The sequence below is a fragment of the Ceratotherium simum genome, chromosome 10 (assembly GCF_057802395.1).
Source record: "Ceratotherium simum simum isolate JZ-2026a chromosome 10, ASM5780239v1, whole genome shotgun sequence".
Taxonomy (NCBI): Eukaryota; Metazoa; Chordata; class Mammalia; order Perissodactyla; family Rhinocerotidae; genus Ceratotherium; species Ceratotherium simum.
In genome coordinates, this window is record NC_141909.1 from 73118532 (window position 1) to 73138066 (window position 19535).

Sequence of the window (19535 nt, forward strand, 5' to 3'; positions counted from 1 at the left end):
AAGATTATAGCTAGAAGATTGCCTGGAATGACAAATGGGAGAAATGCAGCTAAGGTGTCTGGGTGTGTCTTCCTCTGTGTGTGTCAGGCCTGTGAGTGTCTGTCTGTGTTGACATGTGTCTGAGGGGAGCGTTTCCGTGAGGTCCTTGTGGAGGCCCCTGCAGGTTACAAGTTTCTATGCGAGAGTGTCTGTGTGGGTGGTATTGCCTGTGCAGGGAGAGGGGTGGACATACTTGTATGTCTGAGTTGTGTCTGTCTCTGGGTATGCACAAGGATCTGTGTGGGGTGATTGTGTGTGTGTGCACAGGATCTGTGTGTGTGCCTGTGTGTGTGCACAGGATCTGTGTGTGTGACTGACTGTGTCTGTGTGTGCACAGGATCTGTGTGCGATTGTGCACAGGGCATCAGTGTGGGGTAATGATGGTGTGTGCTGTGCACCTGGGTCTGTGAGTGGTGTTTGAGGTGACTGTGTGGTGCACCTATGTGTGTCAGAGGGTAGAGTGGGGTGTTTTGTAGGGGATATCTGCCACTGTCTGTGTTGGGAGATTGTGGGGTGAAACCAGACGGGTTTGCACAAGTGTTGCAAGGGAAATCTGTGGAAGACGTGTGGAAGGGTGTCTGCGAAGATTTGGGGGGTATATTTTGAGATGTTTGTGGAGGATGTTTGGGGGTATCTGTAAAAGTGTCTGTGATGTCAGTGGGGTATGTGTGAGGATGTGTGTGGGGTGTGTTGGGGGTGTGTGTGTGTGACTGTAGGGTATCTGTAGGGTGTCTATGGGGGTGTCTGTGGAGCATTTGTGGGATGTCTGTGCATTTACCTTTGGGAACATGTGGGGGTGTCTGTGGGGTGTCTGTGAGGTGTCTCTCTGGACAAGTGTCTGTGAAGGTGTTGTTGGGTGTCTGGGGGTGTCTGCAGATCGCTCTGTGTGCCTTTCTGGGTGCATGTGTCTGTGGACTTATGGTACGTGAAGGCGAAACAGCCTCTGGAAATCCCACCAGGGGCACAGCTTGCCTTGGTGCTTTGCTGTCCTAGAGTGTGACTGTGACAGGCCCGGTTCCCTGGCTGCCTCTCCTCGGGGAGCCCAGTCACCAATAGTGATTTGCTGAAGGCTCTGCTGCAATGAACAGCCACTGATGGCACAGCTTGGCGCGGGCGTCACCTCCCTCCTGAGAGGGAGCCGGGGCGGGTTCCTGCTGACTTCTGTACGGGGGTCAGGGCCCAGCAGTTCTCATCCCCATTCCCAGGGCACCTACTGCCATTCCCACGGCTGCCTCAGCCAATAGAAGCACAAACTTGTCATCTCCAGGACTAACTGGGGGAGACTGAAGAAGCAGCACGCTCAGCACCCTTCCTTCCTACCAGCTTCCAAAAATGACAGAGACGAGCAAGCGACACTTGGATGTCAATCCACTTTGCTCCAAAGGGAATCATTGCTTCAGCCTGAGCAGAAATGAGATGTTCTACAGATTGCACTTTTCACTTGATCCGGCCAGCTCAGAATCAACCAATGATACGTCCATTCAGACGAATCCTGAGTCTCCTCATCAAGAGGCCACTGGGGACAAATCAGTACTTATATTTAAGGTGTAGCGTTGGTGTTGAGTATTAACAATTAAGTCCTTTCAAGACCTCCAGGATGTGGTTTGTATTTGCTCCCAGGCTTACAAACAGGGAAAGTGAAGCAGAAGGAGGTCACACTCCTGCGCGAGCTCCTGCACAGCCCCGGGTCCCCCAGATGCCAGGTGAGCAGGGGGACTCCCCAGGCCCTTCCTTCAGCAAGCCTCCCAAGGCCTTCTGTGGTCACTCCCCGTTAAGGTGAGTGACATTCCAGGAGCGACCCCAGAGGTCCCAAGCAAAAACAAAAGCTTGCAAGGAGGCCGGTGAACGGGTGGATTTACACGGAGCCGCACACTGTGCTCGTCTTCAGGGGCGGTAAGTGCTATTTTAAAGACAGCTCTGAATTGCTGCCACACAGTGACTTTAGCCTGCTATTTCTGTTGTTTGAAAAAGGTATTCTTTGGCTAACTTCAAAGCCAAAACCCAGGGATGTTCATTCCTGACTTACCCCTTCCTATTCGCTTCAGAGAAAACTTCTCGTTTCCAAGAAGCACTATGTAGGCAGCGGCTCCTTTACCTCTTTGTCGGGCTGACACAGCGGAGGGTTTTGCTTGCCCCCCGGGCAGGCGCTGGGACGCCACCGGAGCCCATCCTCAGACACCCTCTCGGTCAGATGAGCCTGGTGACTAGTCTTCCTTGTCCTCCTTCTGGACTCACCTGAATTACCTCATTCAAATCTCAACTCCCCTGGGAGGAGAGGTGATGCAGGCCATATTGTCCTCAGGTTACGAATGAGGACACTGAGGCAGGTAAGGATCTCGCTACAGCCAGGCCGCAGGGAACACACGACAGGGACCAGAGCTCTGGGCTGGCGTGTCACATTATCTCAGTCTCTCCCCCAGCAATCAGGTCCCGAGGGCCTAGTAGATGACAGGTGCTACCCTCTCTAAGCGTGTTCATTCTACTGAAAGATGAGGTGCATATATAAAACCTCACAATGAGGTGGAGGATGAGAAAGGCCCTCGGTGTGGTGCAGAAAATGAGCGTGCAGACGGCGGGCAGAGCGAGGTGATCAGGGAGGCTTTATGGAAGAGACAGGATGTGATCCGAGCATGGAAGTTGGGAGAGGAATTTGAAAAGCCAGGATGGAGGGAAGGACATATTCCAGATGTGAAGTTTGCGAGCCGAGACGCAGAGGAAGGCCAGCACAAGATTCTGAAGGAGGCCCACTCCCAGAGGCCGTCAGGAGATGGATTCAGCAGGCCCGGCAGTGGCAGAGAGGAATGGAAAGAAGGGGAAAAGGGGGAGGTGACGAGAAGAGACTTCCCTGGTGGCAGTGGGGGTTCCATGCCACCAGCAGAAATACCACAGGAGACACGTGTGTGTTGTTTCCTTGGTACCCTTTCAGGCTTTGTGGCAAAGACTGGGCAGGCATTCCTATACCCAGTTCCTTCTCTGTGCTGGTTCACCTTTCTGAGCTTCCACGCAGTGAGGGTGGCCATGTGACTCACTCCCGGAATCTGGGCAGAAGTGGCCCACAGCACTTCCAGGCATAGCCAGTAAGATCCTCCAGATGACCCTTCACTCAGGTCTCTTCCTTAACATGCTGCCTGCATGCAGAGGATCCCAGGCCCTAGGGGAGCCTCCATCCCCGAATCACCCAGGCCACCCACCAAGTGCACGCAGTGAACTGTTACATGAACAGGAAACACACTTCTATGGGGAGAAGCCCCTGAATTTGGGGGGTTGTTTGTTATAGCAGCTTGCCTACCCTGACTAGTACAGGCTGATTATGTTCTGTCTGATCCTCTAACACGTTATGTTTAGTCGAAATGTTCATCCTGACTTTTTCTGTGACTAGTTGGGCTTCACTGCTTTATCCCCTGAACCAAGGAGAATGATCTGACATATCCTCAAAAAAGACTTGAATGAATGCACCACGCTTGGAGGTCCGTAGCGGCACTGTAGCCATGATAGGGGAGGGTCAGAGCAGAGCAGAGAAATGAGTAAGTACATTGGGGGTGGGAATGTGAAGATACAATCTGAGAAAATTAGGAAGGAGAAGAAAAAGCAAATCCAAACCCTAAGCTATCATCAGAGCCCTTTCTCAGTCTATTCTTTTACCCCGTGGCAACAGTTACATAAAGAGATTATGAGATTTAAACTTTCATATTTACCTTAAGAGTTCACCTACAGAAGCCAAAAACAGAATATTCACACATCCCTGCAACACAGTTTAAAAAAGAAAAGAAAAATGAATTCCTTCAGAAGTAAAAAGCCAACATATTTCACTTATTTCCCACACACTAGAAGCTTGTGCTCTCTCGGTAGAAACAACGAGCAATCTCTCTCCATTTCAAAGGGAGTGAATAGTTTTTCCAGCTTCTCTGCTGGAAACACTATTCAAACACACAGATGGGCTTTCATATTCAGCAAGTGGAGCTGCCATAACCTTGAGTAGGACATGAGCTCGGCCAGACTGCATTGTCCAAATGCCCGGGCGGAGGTCACAGGGGCTCCCATCGCATGTGACTCCTCACTTAGAGGACCTTGATCACTCCGGGACATTCTCACAGTGACCGCACTCAGAATGGCATGGGATACAGAGACAACACCGGCATCACAGCAAGTGTGTATAACAGCAAAGCTTGCTGTCTCTCACATGAAATAAAAGCTTCTCGTCTGTTGGTGGGAGCTGCCATAGTATCTTCTGGTACCAGCATGACTCTTCTTTGAATAAGTGCCAGGCACTGCACTAACTAACTGCTTTCCATGCATTATCCCATTAAATCTTCACAGTAATCCTACAGGTGGGCAATTTTATTATTTCCATTTTACAGATGAGGAGACTGAGGCAGAAAGAGGTCAAATGATGTGCCCAAGGTAACAGAAATCATAAGTGGCAGAAGCGCTGGACTTGCTAAATTTCATGTGGTCTCTGAGCTCAGGCGGATGTGCACTGGACTGAGCTACTGTCTTGGCTGGGTTCATAGTATGTGGAGTTCACAGCAGGTAATGTCATTTTCTAGCTCAGTCTGGATACAAATAGAATCTCACTGTGCTGTTTTTTTTTTACCTCAGTACGACACACACCAAAAATTTTGTGTAAGATTTTTCCAGTGCATAATCTATTAATGAAAATTACATTAGGGTCATTGGGTCCTGTCACTTTGTCATGCAATTATAGTACCATCTAGAAACTCATTTTATTTCAAGAAATCACCATATACTGTTCCTCTCTTTCCACCTCTCTCCTCCTTGTTAACGTGTCATTTTTCTCACTCCACCCTCCCTGCAATCTGGCTCGTCTCCCTGTTCCTCCACTGACATGTTTCTCACCACTGGGTCCCTTTCTAATAAATCGAATGGAATTTTCTCAGTCTCTCATCTTCCTCCAGTGCCCTGGATGTTCAGCTACTCATCAGCTCTTTCCTCCTGGACATCCTCTTCCCTTGGCTTGTGCTGGTTCCCTGCCCCTCTTAGCTCCTTCCTTGTGCCCCTAAGGTTGGGGTCTCAGCCCTCTGCTCTTCTCTCCCAACACTCTCTCTCTCTCCACTGCTCCTCGAGGCTTACAGCTCAGCTGTCTCCCGTAAGCCAACGGCATTCACGTCTGCATCCCTACCCTGAATCCCAAATCGGGACTTGCAGCTTCCCACCCACAGGACCTTTGTGCTTGGAGGACGTTGACTGTTCTAAAGTCACCTCACTCTCAACACACATGACACCACACCTCTTAGCCCATCCAGCCAGAGCACAGCGCCCCTTCTGAACAGCCCCATCAGCTTCCAGGGCCTGCCAGTCTCTTGGTGTCCTGGGACCTATGCTTGGAGCCAGATAAAACAAGCATGGTGGAGAAAGCATCAAGCCTAACGTCTGGCATGGAAAGGGGTACTCCATAAAGCCAGTTTCCCTTGCCTTTTCCTTCTCCCTCTTGCCCACTGTTTACAACTGGCATTGGGTCTGTCCAGTGGGAAAGGAAACACCAGCTTTATTCCATCCCATCCATCTTGTGGCCACCTCCACTTAACCCTTCAACCATCAAGCCTGAAATAGTGCCTGGCCTGGGACCCCGTCTCCCAGCCTGGAGTTCCTCCAGTTAACGGCCCTGTGCGCTGGCACCAGCTCAGTCTTTCTAACCCATGGCTCTTACTCTGCCACTTTCCTGCTAAAGAAATCACAACGGTTCCCTGTTACCAATTAGATTAGGTTAAAACCCTTTAGCTTAACTTTTAAGGTCCTCCATCAACGGGGCCCCTCACTCATTCAACATTTTCACACCCACATCCAAAAATGGGGGCTCTTCCCTCCAATCCACACCACTGCCCCACCTCCTACTCTGCCCCCATCTCTACGTCTCGCTCACGTTGTTCTCTTGTAAGATCCCCTTCCCCTTCCCAGTTTATATTTCCTTCAGGATCTAATCCATAAAGATTAATCCATAAAGATTGCCTTGCTTTCCCCAGTCCACAATGTTCTTTATTTCTTCTGAATTCCTCTAGTATTTACAGTCACGGTTGTGCATCCGTTAACTACAGTTAGTAGGGTTTGTTGAATTCTTACAAGGTACAAGGATTGAATCAATCTCTCCTAAAAATAACTCCAAGAGATAAACGTCCACCCAATTTTGCAGATGAGAAAACCGAGGTTTAGAAGGTGAATTTGCCCAAAATTACATCTAGGATTTGAACCTAGATCCTAAGGTGGCTCCAAAGCCCACATGTCTCACGACTGCACTGTGCTAAATACTCCTGTATTGGTTTCTTTTTGGTTCCCAAAGGATGTAATGGTAAAGACCATTTATTGTACTATTTTGTTTCTTTTCCAAAGGGCTGAGCACATGATATTTATTTAATAAACACCCACTTATTTTGGCTTCTCGCTTCCTGACTTGATGATACTGTGACCCCAATTGAGTTAAGCAGTTGATGAAACCGGTGGTCACACCAGGATTATTTGCTGGATAAATAACAGATAATGATCAGTGCCAGGCCAAAGTGACCAGTGACATCCTGACATTAAAATACTTAGCCTCCGTGGTCCCCTTTCTTGCATTTCTTTTGGAAAAAAGAAAACCAAAGTGAAAAGCCTGAGAGCTCATTGCTAGTCTGAAACCATTTTGCTTCCAACTCTTATTCAAATCATCTCAGGGGCTTTGTTGACATTATCTGCTAATGATTGTCATCCATCTTTCCAAATGGAGAGAGGCACCAGGCTGTCAAACAACACCCTTCTGTCCACAAAGATTTGACGTCTGAGGTCACCTCCCAACCGTCAGGGCAAGTATTTGCTACTAGGCCAGCTGCCCGTGCCAGGCCTCTGGACGCATTTCTAAAGGGAAATATTTGCAGTGCTGGATAGCTGAGCATGGTGGAGCTTAACGGGATTCTTAATAAAGGCAGCTTTCATTAAGACACGGAGCACAAGCAAGGTGCCCTTGCTTTTGAGGAAAGGACGACCCAGCACAAGACGGATGCTCCTTCTCGGCGTGGAAATCATGTGGGTCAAGTGCCTTGTCATGCATTAACAGCCTTTTAAAATTCCTAGGCAGATGGAGAGGAACGGCTTGGATAAATGAAGGAAGAAGAATCATGCGATCCGTCTTGGTAGCATAAACGCCGAGACCCAGCAGCTGCATTTAAACAGAGCAATTTGCTAAATGAGTGCTTGGCTACTTTCCAGATGGCCAATGTGACACAGGGTTTGGCTGAATCCTTTATGCAATCATGCATCTGTCTAGACTGAGACATGAAAGGCCAGGTTACAGCCACTGCAACAGCAACGGCAGCAGCAGCAGCGGCTTTGAAACCCTTACATAAAACACGCTCAGTATCGCCAGTAAGGTTGGCCAGAGATCAGCTGGAGAGGATGTGGCAGCACGGCGGGCGTGAGGCCTTGAGGAAAGCCAGCTCCTCAGCTGAATGACGGCCAGCTTGGAGCAGGGGCTCTCTCTCTGCACAGCTGCCCACTGTATCGCTTCAGCCACCTACCAGGTGCATGGAGGCAGGTGATCTTCACGGGATAAAGACCCAGTACAAGGCTAGAAGGCATAAATACTGGTTATGTTCTGTGTGTTTTCTTTATGTGCACTTTTAAATCACTTCCCATGTGTTTTGTCTTGATTTTGTGGTTAGGTTATAAAACTCCCAAGGTAGATGAAAGAATATTCTTAGCTTTTACCCGCAACCCCACTCCACTTTCCTGTCTCCCCACCTCTAGCACTTAATTCAGTCCTGCCGCGAGCATCTCTTTAGAGATGATATCTCAAAGACACTGGCTGAGGCCGCCAGAGGATACAGCAGATGACCACTCAGTTCTGGGGCCTCTGGGTCAATGAGACATGTTGACCAACTGATTTAAACTAGGTGGGGCAAAATGGAGCCACTCGATGGGCATTTTGCCCAACTTTAATAAAATAGGCAGCCACAGGACTTCATGGCGCTGTAAGGGAGACTGGCAGGAAGGCAGCTCTCCTGACCTATTTCTCTGTAGTAAGTTATACCCAAGCCTATTTAACTTTTATCATTGTAATGCAAGTTTCCCTGGGTGAGGGTTTTGCTGTGTTCTTCAGCAGCCGTGAGTTTCACGGCTGGAACGTTTCTGACCAGTTAGTAAACAAGCTGCTCCACGCCAGAGCCCTCTGGGCCTCCACACTGGACAGCACCTTCTGTTTCTGACTCAGGAGGAAACGATTAACCTGATGAATCACGGGCAGCACTTCCTGTGCCTTTCTGGGGAAACTATGGTTTGCTTCGGAAGAACCCAGAGCAACTTCTCTTACTGCGGTTTCTGATCTACGCAGGGTGGAAAAATCTGAGTTCTGCTCTGTGCACCAAAAGCTTTCTCACCGACATTTTTCTCTCTTGGAAGTTTCCCATCGTCAGGACCATGTCTACCCTATAGTCAGCCTGAAATAAATAAAGCAAGTGAACAAGGCTGGCCTAGAGGGTATGCAGCACCACCCCCTGCCAATCTCGCCCAGACACTGCTCCTGTGTAACGCTCTGAGCCCAGGTTCCTCATCTGCACCACAAAGCACGGAAAATGATTTGAGGGGCTATTTTTCCAATTCTCCCAAGCATGGTACATAACTAGCACCGTGCTAGATGCATAGGTGAGAAGCTCATCCATCCATTCAAGGGATGCCTTAGACTTTATTGATGGAGGTCTTTCTGGCAAGAGTCTAGGCTATGGAAAGGGAGTTATTCTAGTATCTAGAATATTCTAGTAGTAGATATGCTGAAAGTGCAGAGCAATGAAGTCACTGAACTCTGAGATAGTTACAAATCTGTTCAAGCCCTTGCAATGAGAAAATAGTTCAGAAAGGGTAAAAAGTAGATTATTAACCTTCTTAAGAAACAGGTTTCTTGGTATGATGAACATAACATGGACCAATATTATCAAATGATCTTTAAGTGCATGATCCTGGGCCAGATGCAACAACCTAAAGAAGCCCAGGGGTAGACACTCAGCAAGGCAGCCTTTGTGGTGTGACAATGAGGAACCACGTCCCCTCGCCTTTGTCAGCATATCATAAACGTAGCTTCCCTCATGCCAAGTGTGACTGGGCCCCCGATTTCAGGGTTGCGTGACCATTGAGAGGTATGCAAAGTCGCCAAAGGATGATTAGGTGACATTCGGTGGTCACACAGGCAGAGCCAGTGCTTCTGCCTTATAAATAAACTTCTTTCTCTCTCAGGCTCAACTCATGGCTTTGCTAGATGGCAACATGAGCTCTTGAATGCTACGTTAACTTTATGCTTTTTCCCAGCCTAAAAAAAATTTGATTTTTAAAATGAGTATCAAATAAAATCTCCAACACTGTCTGAAAATGTCGTGACTTTTTAACATTCAAATATAGCTCCACAAAGAGTCACCCATGATTGACGTTTTATCTTATTACAGTGCTGTTAATGAAGAACCACAGCTACTAGCAACAAAGGTTAAAGCAGGAGACCTCGTGAACCATTCCTGAAATAAAATGCAGCTCGGAACCTAAATCAAAGGCACACAGTATACTGGCTCATTCACATCTAGTCCACTAGGGGGCAGTGGATGATCGGGTTTCCACCAGGCGGGCTTTAATGATGGTTGCTATATATACACCTGAAGTGTGGCAGGCCTTTCACACAAAGTGAGCAGTGCGGCAGTGATGACAGGTTTAGGGAGCAGCCAGCTATTGCTACCAGCACAGTCTGTCAGAAGGATGAAGTGAAATGAATCATTTGCATTTTTACCAATGAACTTGCATGATAATGAACAGGCAGTGTCGTCTGGATCGGCCTGGCTTTGCCTCCCCGGCTTCCGGATGGCTGCCACAGTCCCCAGGCTGGACCACACCCAGGATTGCAGCAAGATAGAGAGGCAGAGCCAGGGAGCCAGATTCACCAGTCGCCCGGGTCTGGTGACCACAGGGGCACGACTGACGGCGGGCAGGGTGGGGGAGGGCTTCCCTCTTCCATCCATCCCTGTGCCAGCATCCATGTGGGGAATTCCAGGCCTGGAAGCTGTGTAGCACAAACCCAGGGACGCCCTTCATGTCGTAGTCTGTGGGAATGGCGCCCCCCAGAGTTGGGCAATGTGTAGATCATCCCCGGCTCCCACCATGTGGGGGCCCCTGGGCTGTAGGTCTCTGTAGAAGCACCCATCTGCTATCTTCCAGCTCCTCGTTTTTAAAAAAATCTGTATTAGAAGACTTTAGGGAAAGTAAAGAGAAAGGCAGCACCCGAGCAAAATTAGGAATTGGGCCCAGCTGGATTTCACGGTCTGCGATGGTCCCTTCTTCCTTCTTCCTCTATCCCACTCCTTAGTCCAAGAATCCAGTGCCCTCCGGATATTCTGTCTTTGCCCTGTTCAGTGTTCTTCAAAAAGATTCTAGGATATCCAACCATTCCGCTTTAGTTGTGTTTACGTCACTCTGTCTCCTCTCCCAAGGGAATTTGCATTTAAGCCTTATTTCTAATTGTGAATCAAAACACAGAGAAAGGATTCCTCCCTCCTGGCCCTGATTACCACCAACCTCCCCTGCCTAATGGAGGCAAACGGATGTGCCATTTCCCCCGTGCTTCCGACTCCAATGCTTTCAGAGTGATTCCTCCACTCCCAGATCCGCTTCTTCACACATGTACCTGGACCGTCCCTTTTATTTTACTGGAAAGTCAGTAAAACACAGTGGTTAAATGCACAGATTCAGATCAAACAGCTTGGGTTCAAATCCAGCTCTGCCACCTCCTAGAAGCGTGTAACCTCCGGCAAATTGCGTGACAGCTCTGTGCCTCAGTTTCCCCATTCTCACAAATGGCCATAATAACCTCACCTTGTGGTGGGTGTGAGGATTGGATGGAAAGCACTGAGCACAGCCCAGGGCACCTGAGCGACACGCTGTGCGTGCTTTCTCTCTTGGTGTCTTATTTGTTTGACATACGCTGTATTTCCTCTTCTGCTTTCCTCTTCATTTTGTCTCAGCTTTGAGACACAGATGCTCCCACCCCCCTCCCATCCCCCTCGCTTCTCCTTGAAAGGACGGCGGACGCTCTCTGGCCCCTGACTCAGTGCCTACTGCCTCCTTCCACCCTCACACCTCCCTGGTCATCACCTTAGAGAATCAGGCGCTTGTCAGGCCGCTCTTAACTAAAGCACAGAAGGTAAAAAGAGAACATCTTCAGACCTCAAGAACAACAAGCTCGGGGGGGGGGGGGGGGGGTGGGAATCCGACAAACGTCCTTTATGGCACGCCCATGTGCTATTTGCGGAACAGTCTTGGAAATAGGCACTTGTTTACTTCGCCCAGATCAGAAGCGATTTCAGATTCTCTTCATTTAATCATCTATTTCCACTGTGCAGGCTCATAATTAAAACAAGAAACTTATTTTAAAGCCGGTGCCGGAGCTGAGAGGTAACCGTAAGGAGATGCTTTGGCTGGTGAGTCCTCTGTGAGGTAGACTCGAAACCACATCGGGGGGCCTGGAAGGAGTGGCAGGGACTTCCCTAACACTACCAGGATCTTTCCCACCATGTGGGAGTTGGAGGGAGCTGGGCAGTGGGGACTGGCTCCCCAATCCTGGTGTCTGAGATGGAGAGGGAGGACGTTCCTCTTAGAGAGATGTCCGATTTTTATGGGGAAATGCTGCAACTCCCCGCTTTGGGTAGACAGCTGGCTCCAAGGGCGTGGGCACCCACCGGCTGGTGCCAGCAGCGGAGGAAACAACGCCCCGATGGAGAAAGACTTGAGCCTGGGTGGGGCTGGCAGGAGGGGTGAGGGGGCAGGGAGAAGGGATAAAGAGGCCAACAAGGCTAGGAGGAGGGGGTGGGAGAGTGAACAGTAAAGTGACAGGACCCTGAGTGTGTGAACTCTCCTGTGACCCCTCAAACCTTCTGTAATGTCTACAGAAGTCACAAAATGCTTGTACGGGTGGATTTCTTGTCAAAACCAGTGAAAGAGCTGAGTGGATGCAAGAGCGCAGCCCAGGGCACCTGAGCAACAGGAGGTGGAGGCCCCGCCCATATCTGGGAAATAGCAGCACTACAACCATAGGGCTTGTTTGACAGTATGTGGCTACATTAAATTTGGCGAATAATTCGTCAGTTTATATCAGATTTATTCATTGCTCTTTTATTTCCAGAGACAGAAGGGACCTACTAGAGACATTTCTTTCTTGTGTTGGTCTCAGAAATCTGTATGTCCCTTTTAAACACCAATGGATGTTGTTTCCTTCTTTTTTCTGGCTTCTAGGAAGCTCAGAGAGAAATATGCTGTTCATTTCTAAATATTGTTTAGGGTCTTACAGAGTATATTTTGTTCATTGACTTTATCTTCCTATATATTTTTCTGCCTTCACTCTCATTTGTGTGCGTGTGTCCATTATCTTTTATTCTGGTCTATATTCATTGCTGTAAGTGTCTCCAAATCTTCTTTAGATAACATGGTTATTAATTTAAAAAAACACAAATAAATACATTTTTCCCTATCCTGGAAGTTCTTACGCTTTAATCTTTTACTGCACAGAAATATTCCTCCAGTTTTGTTGTCAAATCTGTTCATTAATCTTTTCTTGACTTCTATATTTAGAGTCCTGCTTTTGCAAGGCTTTTTCTACTCTCATTATTAAGATGTTCTCATATTTTCTTCTAGGATCTACTTTAAAAATATTTAGATCTTTATCTGGAATTTATTTTTATGTATATTGTGATATAAGAACTTATTTTTTTCCCTAAATAAATAGCCAACAGTTATTGGTTAGACTGTTCTCCCACTAATTTGAAATGCTTTTTTTATCAAATACTATTTTCTATCTAGACAGAGGTCTATCATCAATCTACCTGTCTCTTCTTTGCACCAGTATCTTATTGCTTTCACTTACTATAACTTAATAGCATGCTTTGATACCTGGTAGTTCAAGTCTTTCCTCCTTATTCTTTTTCAACAATTTCTTGGCCATTTTCGCATATTTACTCTTCCAGATGAACTTTAGAATCAATTTGTTGAGCTCCAAAACAATCTCATAGAGATTTTGATCAGAATTCCATTGAATTTGACATTTAATTTGGTGAGAGATAACATATTCACAATATTTAATTTTTCCCATCCAGGAACCTAATCACTTCCCATTTATTTGGGCTTTCTTTTACATTTTTAGAAAGGTTGTTATTTCTCTGGATATATCTCATACATTTCTTGTTAAGGCTATTTCTGGGAATATTCAATTATCTACCAGTCAGTTTCTTCCTCAGACAGAAAGGGAGTGAGAAAGACGGTGAAGAGTCAAATTCCCCACGGCCACAGTGTTCCTGTCATGCAGCCACATTCACCTGCAAAGATTTGACATATCTGTTCCCAGCAAAGACCAGTTCATGTACGATGTTGGAAATATTGGCAAATAATGGTTGGCCAGTTGAGTAAATCACAAAAAAAAGAAAAAAAAATCATACATGTCCCTGAAGAAGACAAAGATCTGAGACTCTCTGCTAAGATACCAAAAAGACCTGTTTGGACCCCAAAATTTTTGCTATACCTCATATTTTTATAAAAGATTTAAAAAAATGGAATTTAGCTCCTTGCACACTGTCATTCTCCCCAACACTACTCTTCATAATTCTTGAGATTTTAATATCAATCATAAATGATCTGTCCAGTCTACTGGTTTCTCATTTCCTTGACCTCCTCCCTTCCAGTGGTCCTCTCTTCTACCATACCTCAGCTTTCACTGCCATGGTCACACCCTAGACTTTGTCACTGGTAATCACTGGAACCCCTACAGAATCTCAATTTCAAACATTCTACCTCCAGACTTCCCGGTGTATCCGCTCTATACTTCAGCTCTAAGTCTAGACTTGCAATCCATTGATCCTAACGTATTTTCACCATCCCCGACCCTTTCATGCCTCATTTTCCTTCTTACATGGCTAAAATTCCATGGTCAATTATAACCACTTCCTCATAAATACCCTCAACTCTCTCTTTTATGTTGTCGTCGTTCATTCTTGGCAAAAGCACACCCCTGGTTCAATCTGACATCCCACCTTCCCCATGCATGCATCCACATGGAAATGTGGCTGCAGACAAACCACACACTGCGCTGAGTGGTCTGACTTCAAACTCATGACCACGAACCACAAATAAGTTCTTAGTGCTTCCTGGCAGCCGTCCCTCATCTCCCACTCTCCACGACCATGTCACACTTCCTCATTTCTCCGAAAATCTCCAACACTTCCTCCCAATTCCCATTCTCAGATGAAGATCTTGCTTCCTAAGTCACCAAGAAAATGGAAGCCCTCAAAAAAGATCCTCCCTCAGAGTCCACCATATATGCACACACTCACCTGCACCCACACCCCCCCGACTCAGCCTGCCCTTGGGTCCCTCTGAGGAACCACCCAGGCTCCTCCCTAAGGTCAGTCCTTCACTTGTGCACTGGATCCCGTCCCTTCTTGCCTACCCAAGGCTATTGTTCAGCATTTCTCCCCCTTCTGTCCTGCATCATCAATATTCTAGATTATCCCATCAGCACACAAACATGCTCGTATTTCTCTCATTGGGGAAAATAAAAAAGACTTGTCTTGATCCCCTTGCCCCTCCAACTATCACTCCATTTTCTCCTTCAATTTACAGACAAGTTACTTGAGAGAGGGGTTCACACTGCTGTCTCCGTTTCTCTCTTCCTATTCCCACCTGAAAGCATTCCTGTCAGGCTTTTGCCCCACCCTGCACAAGACTGCAGTGACCGCCATGCTGCTAGAGCTGGTGGAAACGCTGGGTCCTCACCTTGCTGGGGCTGCACTCGACACTGGTCACCCCAGGTCTGAGTGCCCAGGACTCGGCCCTTGCTTCCTACATGTGCCAACAGCGAGCACATCCCTCAGCCTCCTGGCTTTAACTCCATCTCTTTATGCTAATGACTCTGACTTTCCCCAACACATGGACCCTCTCGAATTTCTGATGCCCTTACCTGGTTCTTCTTCCTTCACAGCACGTATCACTTCCTAACATCCCACATAATCATATGTTATGTTAATTGTCTATCGTCTAGACACCAGGCTCCACTAGGGCAGGGGTTCTTGCCTATTTTATCCACTAACATTTCTGAAGTGCCCAGAACAGTGTTGGGCCCGTAACAAGTTACACTGCTCATTGTTGTTGATGCATCTGTCCCCTCCAGGCTGGCCACACTGAGCTCCTTACACGCACCAGGCCTGCCCCACTGCACAGCCCTGGACTTGCCTGCAACCTTTGTGGCTCATTGTTGCTCTCGCTTCAGGTCTCTACCCAGCAGTGCCTAGAGAGTTCTGCCGTGTCCCCCCACCCACATGCTTTCTAGTCCCTTCTGTGCTATATTTGTTCTCCTCAGCCCTTCTTCCCTAATCCATTACCTGTTGGTGTTGCATATTGACTGTCTCCTTCCACTAGAATGGAAGTTCCCTGTTCCATTCTGTTGGAATTTTTATGTCTGTTTCTTTCACTGCCACATTCCCAGCACCCAAAACAGTGCCTGGCACATATTTGTGGAAGGAACTTGCTTAGAAAGCACCTTTTATAAAGTTCTCTGTGATCAACTTCCAGGACAGGGCATCATCGTGAGTGTGGACTGAGGACAGTCCAGCACCAGTGGACGCACTGTGTCCGGCCTGCTCGCCACACTCAGATTCCCCAGGGTGGCCCTCATTCACCTCGGCTGCTTGGCCTCCAAGCCTCATGCCATGACCAGCCTCAGCCAATATCACAGGCTGTCCTGGAGGCCACAGGGCTCACCTCTTGGTCCCAGTGCTCCCACTACACACTCCCCACGGCTTGTGGCCTCCTTGACTTCTGAGTCTCAGTTGCCACCCAGCCAAATTCAGCGTGGCCACCTCGACCAGTCTTGGCCTTGTCTTCCAGTCGAATGAATGTTGGTGTCTGGCACAGTGTCTGTCCCAGTCTAGGCTCTCCCCAAATCCATTCACTCCTTCATTCTTCAAATATTTATTGCATATGTACCACATTCCCAGCACTGTTTTAGGCCCTGGGAATATGATAGGTCAAGTTCTTGCCATCATGGCAGTTATATTCTAATAAGGAAGGCAGACCATAAATAATAACCAAATAAATGTATCCTATGTCAGATGATGATAATTGCTATGGAGATAAACAAAGCGGGGTGTAGACAATAAGAAATTCTGGGTCTGGGGGCAGGGTGATGTGGACAGTGTATTTTCATGTAGGGTGGTCAGAGAGGCCTCTCTGAGTAGGTGATCCTGGACTACAGGATCCTGGACTACACATGGATTTCAGAAGGGACACTCCTGGAGAGGATAATGGCAAATGCAAAGGCCATGAGGTGCAAATGTGTTTGGGGTTTCAAAGAATAGCAAGGAGTCCAGCGGCCTGGAGCAGAATGAGCCAGCAGGAGGGTCCCAGTAGGGGCAGAGTGGTGGGGAGGAAGCATAAAGGGAGGAGGATTTTCTCCAGAACCGAAAGAGAGCCTCCCTAGGCTGGGGAAAGAGTCAGAAGAGGAGAAGAACCACAAGGGAGGGGGAGGAAGAAAGTGCTGAGGGTCCTAAGTGGGTACCCAGGCCCAGCTTCCCAGCAGGGCTGCCAGAGGGCAGAGCACCCCCAGGACCGTGAGAGAAGCGGCTGTGTGGAGCTCCAGGCAGACGGTGCCGCCGGCAGCCTGTGTAGAGTCTTGTGTATGAGACAGGCTTGAGATGGGCTGGCTTCCCATAACGTGCCCCCAAACTATGGCACAATGTCGGTGGGGGAACCCTGAAGTGAATGATATTATGGTAGGTGGTAAGAGCTCAAAATAGAACTGAATTTGAGTTCTGGAAAATAAAGTAAGTTGTATATCTTGCACATCGAAGTTACAGACTGAGATTCACACTTGCTAAAGTATGCTGAGTACATTAAAATAGGGGGAAATACACCGTGGTTGCGTCCCTGGTTTATCTTCCACAAATCTTTGCCCTTGGATGTTGGCATATTTTTCTTCCAACAAGACTGTTGAAAAGATGGAAAGAGTTGCCGTAAGTAGAGATTTCTGCTCTGCTGTTGCTCACCCTGGAAGGAGCCTCCGAGCCTGCCTCAAGTCGTGATATCACTGACTTCTCCAAGAGAGATAGACTCCAGGGGTATTTCTGCCAAAAAAATCCCAGAAACACATCCATCCCAAGTATCAGAGCCCAGAAATTATTCATATCACCCTGCAGCTCTGGCAAGAGACCAGATTCCCGGAATTCCAGGCATCTGAAGCATTTCATTGTGCTGCAGTAACAGCCATAGACATGGGAGATAACCATCTAGAAAGACAGCTTTTCAAAGAGGCTATCTTGGACTTCTTTTTAAGATGCAAAGAGGCCCAATTTAGGACTGATAATTTCCTTCCTTCTTCAGAAATTTCTCTAGCTAATCTGTGAATTTTAATCTCAATAAAGGAAGCAAAGGATCTCATCTCATTTGGGAGTTAGGGGTAAAAAGTGGAGTTTTACCCCTAGCTGTGTCAGAGGGATTCATGAGAGCACTTTGTCACACCTAATAACATGCAGCTTTCACACAGTGCTTAGGCCAGGCCCAGACCCAGGGCAACTTCAGCACACACCACTGGGAAGAAGAGAGCCAGGGATGGGAAGTACTGCAGTGTCTGGATTGGCTCCAGATTTTGTTCCTTTGAACTTTTCTGAATTGCAAAGCAGTGTGATAAGTGAGTAAATTTCTCACAAGTCTTGGTATTCTAAATCCTAATGATCTTACCATCGCCATACTCTTTTTTCTCTCTGGAACACAGTAGGCCAAAGCACAGAACACATCTCCTGTTTTTCCCCTTCAAAATGGAGAGAATCACTGATTCTCAGTTTTGAAAGGTGATAGGGGAGATCGAGACCAATGATAACTGTCCACAAGGGGCCAATTGGTACTGTTTTTTAGGTGGCAAAAGAGAGAAAGACCAGTCAGATAACTGATCATACTGAAAGTGTCTCTAGTTATTGGTGTTAAATTCTTTTCCTCTAGACATCAGCCTTCCAGAAATAAAGTAAATGGATCGTCATTGTTCTCAATTCGTAACCCAGCTAAGGAAAGAATAGTTGACCTGAACCAAATTGATTGTACTGAGACATTGAAGGGTAGCTGGGATTCTGTCACTTATATGAGAAGGCTCATCTGTGGTGTCATGGGGATTGCCATCATGGGATGAACCATGTCATGAACCATGTCTTGAGAGAGCCAGCAATGTCTTAACATCAATTTGGATGAAAACCAGCAAACATTGGTGATGCTGATCACATTTGTACCTCAAGGAAGTTGGGAGGGAGTGCAGATCCTATAACGAGCATCAATGACCAGAAAGGCCTTGAGCCACTGGGATACTATTGAGATTTGTTCAAGGTTGTGAGCAGAGAATAGTCAAATCTGCCCGGAGTTTGTGGCTAAGTGGCAAAGAGGAAAGACTGGAGGCAGTGAGCCAATCAACTAGAACATGTAAGAAATTATGGAGACCCACACTGGGCAGTGATTACAGAAATGAGAGGAGAAGAGAGAAGAATTGATCAGTGATTGGAATTGGAAGGTGAGGAAGAGAGGAAGAAACCACAGAGAATTCCAAGGTTCTCAATTTGAGTGATGAAATGGAGGCTGTAATAAAGACAGAAAACATAGGAAACACTGCAGAATTTGGGGGGAATGCAGCTGTATTTTGACACTTCAAGTTTGAAAGGCCTGTAGGATACTCACACAGAGAGATGAACCTAGCATTTGAGGGGCAGGAGTCAAGAAGTAGATTTTAAATCATGCCCAAAGCCATAACGAGGAAAGATAAGACTTAAGGAGAGAATGTGGTACAATGAGAAGGCCAAGGGTAGCGCCTGAGGGGCTCTTAGCATGTAAGAGAGGAGAGAGGAAGAAGGAGGGAGGAGCAGTTAGAGTAGGAGACCAGAGAGAGGCACTACTGTAGAATCAGGGAAAGAAAAATGGTATATGTCACTGAATTTGGTCTAATGAAGACTCAAAGGAGGGAAAAGGCTTGCCTCTTAGGGGGTCATTGCATTCGGTCCAGTGAGAGATGGTGAGGTTGTAAAGCCTGGTAGTCATGGTGTCATAGGCACATGGCAGAGGACCAGGGACAGGATGCCGTGTGGCGAGGGGACATGTCCCACTTCAGGCCTTTTCTCCAGCTGTTCCTCTGTCTGGGCTGCTCTCTCCCAGGTATCTCCTTGGCCTCCTTGGCTCACTCCTTTGCTTCCTTTGGGTCTTAGTTTGAATGTCACCTTCTCACTGAGGCCTACCCTAACCACCTTACTTAATACTGCAACCAACAGCCCTTCCCCCATTCCCACCAGCACAAACACATACATCCTTGGTATTACCTTTTGTTTTCATCCATAGCAATTATCACCTTCTAACATACTATATCATTTGTATATTTATAATAGTGATTATTTATTGTCAATCTCCCCCTACTTGAATGAACACTCCTTGAGGGTAGACAATCCTATTTATTTTGTACATTCAGGGATTTC

The 19535-nt window shown here is 47.3% G+C and overlaps 1 pseudogene; it reads right to left on the reverse strand.

Annotated features, from left to right (window-relative positions):
* The window catches only part of LOC147916178 (cilia- and flagella-associated protein 337-like), a 134848-nt pseudogene that overhangs the window by 71851 nt on the left and 43462 nt on the right, over positions 1 to 19535 (reverse strand).